This window comes from Ixodes scapularis, unplaced genomic scaffold (assembly GCF_016920785.2).
Source record: "Ixodes scapularis isolate PalLabHiFi unplaced genomic scaffold, ASM1692078v2 PGA_scaffold4__175_contigs__length_147842914, whole genome shotgun sequence".
In the NCBI taxonomy this organism is placed as follows: domain Eukaryota; kingdom Metazoa; phylum Arthropoda; class Arachnida; order Ixodida; family Ixodidae; genus Ixodes; species Ixodes scapularis.
Window position 1 is genome coordinate 114,083,807 of NW_024609879.1, and position 6,286 is coordinate 114,090,092.

Genomic DNA, 6,286 nt, shown 5'->3' on the forward strand with positions numbered 1-6,286 from the left:
CCGAAATAATATAAACAAAGCGCAACGTTTTATTTATAACTATGATAATATATTACAATATTATTTTGTGCACTTCATAAAATTTAGTTAATTTAATATCATAAAAAGTTGAAACACTCATTAACGTGATCTGGCAGCCATGGCAACGCTCCAAATCTTTCCGAACTTTTCCGATTCGCTTGAGATTCGGCTACTCTTCCGAATCTTGATTCGGATAAATATTCGTCCCATCACTAATGTTAACCATTTTGTTCTTAGCCGGAGACTGAGGCAGGAAAAGAGGAAAGTTTCAAAGTAGAAGAAAAATGAACAGTCGACGACACGTCTCTGATATAGAAACGTGTCCTCGACTGTTCATTTTTCTTCTACTTGGAAACTTTCCTCTTTTACCATTGTGATGTTAGCCTGAGACTGAGACTGTGTTAGAGACGTATCCTCGACTGTTCCTTTTTCTTCTACTTTGAAACTTCCTCTTTTCCTGCCTCAGTCTCAGGCTAACATCACAATGGTTAATTTCCACCAGCTCGCCTGCGCACTCACTACAATATCATTAATTTTCTCTTTTCCTGCCTCAATCTCGGGCTAAGAACAAAATGGCTAGATCACTTCTTTCTTTTGCACTTGAATGGGAAGGGGGATAGCGCGAACGCTGCTCCCCCACTACCAAAACTTGCATGTCCCATCTATCTCAGTTTGAGAAAGTGGCAGGGGTCAACACGGCCGTAGTGCAATGGCCGCGCCTCGCCCTGAGGGCTCTGCCGCATTGATCACAGATGCCCCGACACCAGGTAAGTATGAAGTGGTAGAGTGAGAAAACAGGGGTCTCTCCAGACGAGGTCCCTGTTTGCTTCGGTGAGTTGGCTTATATTATTTAAATAACAGTTAATATATATTATATCTTGAGGGCTTTCGATTCAGTGCTGAACGATGCCCAGGGGTTTGCCAACGTTCTCTTATCTGCATGATCTCTTATTTTGGCAGGTATATTTTTTATCGCGATTTCCATTGGTAATTTTGGAACGCGCCGGGATTGACTTTCCTGAAGGGCGCCGTTTTCATGGGCGATCGGGATCGAGACGGACGTGTCCCACCCGCCGTTTCGGTTCAGCTCCCACTCCACTAGGGAGCCTTCATGTGCGATTTGCGCACATGAAGGCACTTTACATTCCACCAGTGCTGTAAACGTAAATATGGTTCACAAAAAAAAAAAACTTTTTTTTTTGTTAGAGCAATTGTTGTTTTATGGGGCAAAGCGGCGTTACCAGCTCTTGAAGCCGCGCCAAACGGCATCTAAAGTTTCCTGTCCCATGGAGCGAAGCCTGTATGTAGTCTGTAGCCGCGAAACAGAGAATAAACTCCGTTTCGCGGGTGCTGCGGGTCCCGAGGAGTTGAGTTTCGAAATTGCGCGTCTGTTTTCCAAGTGCCGCGGCGCCGCTATTCGTTGAGATCCGATCACGTGATGAGCAGACTCCAAATGCGTGCATGAAAGCCACCAGTACGGCCGCTTCGCCGACGGTGCAAGCGCCTTGGCGTACGTTCCCCCGCTTTTGCCCTCTCCTCTTTTCCTGTTTTCCAGGAAAGGAGCAGAAAGAGCGCTATTCGCCGAATTCAGTCACGTGAGGAGCAGACTCCAAATGCCGTGCAGGAAAGCCGACGCTACGAGGATGAACGCGCAACTCTGACTCCCGTAGGGAACCTATACAGCAACTCCATCGCGGCGTTAAAAGGAACACGGTGGCGAGCGCTCTGCTGATTCTGCTCGCCGGCGAACATTGCGCCGACTAAAGCATCTACAACGTCGGCGGACGCAAAACAGCGCGGAACACTACGCGGCGTTCATTTGGACATTCATGTTTTTGCATTAACAACTATTAAGTGGCTAGGTGTCCTCAGATTTTTTTTAATAATTTTTTTTTTCGTTCTAGTTCTTTTTTAAAGGGATGATGTTTTTATTCTTCAGTTTTCTTATTGAAATCAAGAAATCGTCTAAAGGCCCGTTCACACTCTTGCGACCGAGTACGACTGAGAGAGACGAGATCTCTTACAACTTCTTAAATGTTTCTAGAATGAGGGAGCACACTGACATTGTGGCGCCATCTATGCGGTGACCCTAGAACTGCATTTCACAAAAGCGAAAGTTTTGCGGGATTTCCGAGGTCAAATGTACGTAATACCCATAGAAAGGCTCGTTTATAACATTGACAAAAGCTTTTCGAGCCAAAAAAAAAAAAGGATATTGCGCGGGAAATAAAAAAAAAATATGCCGGACCACCGAGTTTATATTGCTTCCCAATAGATGGCGTCAGTGTGTTCTCTGGTTTAAGAAGTTTAAGGAACCCAGGTTTAAGAGGTCGCAAGCAGTCGCAAGAGTGCGAACGGGCCTTAAGAGTGTTTTTTTCACCTTTAGATACTTTTTTATGCGGAATGTCGTCTTGTTTACTAGAAATGGGTGACCTAACGTATTTACTGCCGACACAAAAGCATTTTATTAAAGTACCTGATTACACAAAGTAAATTGTTAGAACGCTCGATTAATGAAAAAAAATCAACGTGAAAAATGCGATTGATTAATATTCATCAAACATGGCGGATTAGTACAGTTGCCTGAAACACACCAAATCTGATTGAAATACTTTATTTCAGTACACCAAGTAGATCAGAATACTCATTGCAATGCGCCCAATCCCATTAGACGAGTGCACGATAAAAATCTCTCAAAAGTATTTGATGATAACACTTTCGTTCGTTGTGCTTTCACCACGCGGCAGGTCTGCGTCTGCGCTTACTAATGGTGACCTCAACTGGTCATACTGAAGGGCGCCGCGAAATCAGAAGACCAGATCCGAGATGGCCGGACCACGCGATCCGAACAAAGGCGCTCCACCTCGTCCGGATCGCCCATTGGAACATGAGAACTCCTCAGGGATCGGTGGACGCCTTCCCATTGATTAAACTAATAAATAATTATGCAATCACTCCTTCCAAGCAATATATATATATATATATATATAAGAAAATTTAGGATACACGTACGAGATCGAACGAACTAATTTAAATATTACCTGAGTAAGCAAAATAAAATAAAAAAGAAAAGAAAAGGAAAGTGGAAAGATTGGTGGCTGAAATAGGTTATGATTACAATATATAATATTTCATTTAGAAATGGAAAAAAAAAAAAGAAACAGATAAAAGCAGAAACCGCCGTGGCGCGGTTTGGAGCGGAGACCTGAAAAGGACTTCGTTTTGAATTACTTTGAGGTATATTGGACGGAACACAGGCGAAAGTATACCTCTCGAAACAAAGTGAGACTACCACTGGGCGGACCACAAACCTCTATGGCTACATTATAACTTCATGGGAGGAAAATATTCGAATCCATTTTTACAAAATTTTAGCTCTAGAATACGCGAAAAAAAAAAAAGAAAGTTTGGCACAATTATTTTGATTAAACCTTAAGTAATAAAATAAACAAAGATTCAAACTTTAATAAACCGCTAATACATATTTGTCTTCGTTTATAATACAGATTGAAAAAAAAATAATAGCACAAGCAAAAGAAACCAATGAAGAAAGCTCGTCGTCGCCTTAACCAAGACATAACATAAGCGGCACAAAACTGAATAGTATTAAAATACGCCATTATTACCCTGACTTTATACTCTAAAAAAGCCAGCTGATAAAACACAAGCCCGTACCCGATATAGTAGTTTCGCTGCCTCCTTGTCTTCCTTTGTTGATTGACTTTCAAATGAAAATATTGTTTTTGGTGCTATATTAGACCCTATTTATTCATTTTTAATTGGTTTAAACCAGTTATACCGTTTCGTGGTGCAAGTGGAGAAACAAATTTTATTCTTAATCATTTTTCGCTCTCGCTTAAAAAATGTAAGAAAATGTATTTTCGCCTATATAGTTCTTGTATTTGAGGAAACACACTAAATCGCCTTCATTTGAGCTCCTAGATCTCAAAGGTCAATTTTTTTCTTTTAATTTGGTGCATGGAGGTTGCGGAAAATCTTTTTTCAAAAGTGTCTCTTCACGGAGTGTCACGTCCTCCCCCCCCCCCCCCCCCCCCCCCCCCCCCCCCCCCCCGTCCTCTCCAGAAAAAAAGAGTTTTCGAAATCTCCGCTTCCGGGCACATGCACCGCCAATCAAAGCTGGGCACTCTTACTATTTATTTTTTATTACAAGGGCAGAAAAATACGTCACGACTGGGTGCCAGTGCGGGGGAATGCACCTGGCAAGCTTGCGATTGCACGGGCGACCCTCGAGTGACAGGCGCTTGGCGGCCGAAAGGTCCTCTTATGACGTCACCACTGGACGGAGGTTTTTCGTGTTTCCTCGCATTTAGTTACATCTTCGGGGGAAAACGAGCGTGATATTCAGATTCGCAGGATAGAACTACGCCAGAATCCACCTCTGTCTCATTTGCTGAAAAAAGTGTCTCAACTTCCCTTTAAGAAAAAAAAAACGCTTACGTCTTTTGTCTTGTCGACGAAAAACGCTGTCGCCAGAAAAACGCCAATAAAAAGTGAGGCAAAAGTAACGAGCATTACTTTGTATCGGTAACGGTAGCGCGTTCATTTTATCTTGAGGTATCATGGGTCGGTAACGGGTTCCTTTATTTTGCGAGTAACAAGTAACGGATTTCGTTACTCTTTTTCGGTAACGCCTAAAACACTGCTGGAGTGAAAGCTGATCCAAAATGACGGGTGGAACACATCCGTCTCGATCCCGATCGCCCATGAAATGGGCGCGCTCCAGGAAAGTCGATCCCGGCGCGCTCCAAAACGACCCATGGAAATCGCGATAAGAAATATACCTGCCAAAATACAAGATTAGACAGATAAGAGAACGTTGGCAAACCCCTGGGCATCGTTCAGCACTGAATCAAAAGTGCTCAAAATATTATATATATTAACTTTTATCTAAATAATCTAAACCAACTCACAGAAGCAAACAGGGACCTCGTCTGGAAAGACCTCTGTTTTCTCGCTCTACCTTTTCATACTGGTGTCGGGGCATCTGTGATCAATGAGGCAGAGCCCTCAGGGCGAGGCGCGGTCATTGCACTCCGGTCGTGTTGACCCCTGCCACTTTCTCAAACTGAGATAGATGGGACATGCAATTTTTGGTAGTGGGGGAGCAGCGTTCGCGCTATCCCCCTCCGTAATCAAGTGCCAAAGAAAGAACTAGTCCAGCGTTCTAACGCGCGGCGTCACATGTTTTCTTCCTCCGACTGCTATCGCGCGTGTGAGTGGATATGGAAAACGGGCCCTGACCTAGCCTTGCCGGCGTAAGGTCAGGTGTGGCGTTGTCCAATCACGGCCGAACGAGTTCGACGTCGTCCTGTCCCTTTCTGTCCTTCCACTTTTATGTTCATTTCTGCCCCAGTCTCAGGTTTATTCAACATGGTGAAGGATTTCTCTTCGACTTCAGGTAAATTGCCAGAGCACCAAGGAGAATGCAGGGATTGGTGTCCCACGCGCCGCACGTCCTTGCCTCAGTAGTAGTAAATTTTCGAAAGGAAGTGCCTAAAGCAAGCTGCACCTTGCAGCGCGTTCGTCAACCCTTTATTTTTGGTATCAGTGCTGCCAACCTTATGGACTTTTCCCTAGGTTAAGGGATTTCTGTCGTCGTTTAGAGGCGAAGGTAAATTTGTTCGAATCTAGGGAATTGTTTCTAATGGGTTTAAGAAGGCTTCAGAAACACGTTCCTTCCCTTTTTCCTCCTCGTGCCGGCCGAGCGTAGTGGGAAGACGGCTTCTTCGTATGTTGTCGGTGCCAAAGAAAATCTCCAGTGGTAACAACAGCGATTTTGGTGGGGCCACACAAGGCCAGTGTAACAAAGTCTAATTATGTAAAAAGGTTTTTCCGAAGCATGTTTACCCTTCAAATGGTCACTCAACTACAGGAATCTATTCTTAAGCTATTCCATAACGATAAACTCAATATTGACGCAAATTACACTTTTTCTGTAGATCTAGGGAACTTTAGGGACTTTTCTGATAAAAATTGGGAAAGAAACGACTGCGGAGGTTGGCAATATTGCTTGGCATTTACTTTGAATCTTTCATACGGGGAAGGTGTGTGGCACGTGGGACACCAACCTCTGCATTTTCCTTGATGCTTAAGTAATTTAGCAATTAGCCCCGTGCGCGACCGAAAGCGTCGCTGTGGTCGGCCTTCCACGATTGGCAGAACGCTGACTATGACGTCGGGAAGGGGATTTATCATCGACGGAAATAAGAGGAATGAAAGAACTTTAATTTTGACGGTGTTGCAG

General features: G+C 43.8%; 2 non-coding genes across 2 annotated transcripts; one reads left to right on the forward strand and one right to left on the reverse strand.

Moving 5' to 3' along the window:
* Positions 1–631: 631 nt before the first annotated feature.
* LOC115324307 lies at positions 632–796 on the reverse strand. The gene has a single exon (XR_003919292.2). It is a non-coding gene; the product is annotated as a U1 spliceosomal RNA (small nuclear RNA).
* Positions 797–5,008: 4,212 nt separating this feature from the next.
* Positions 5,009–5,168, forward strand: LOC115324309. The gene has a single exon (XR_003919295.2). It is a non-coding gene; the product is annotated as a U1 spliceosomal RNA (small nuclear RNA).
* The last annotated feature ends 1,118 nt before the right edge of the window (positions 5,169–6,286 follow it).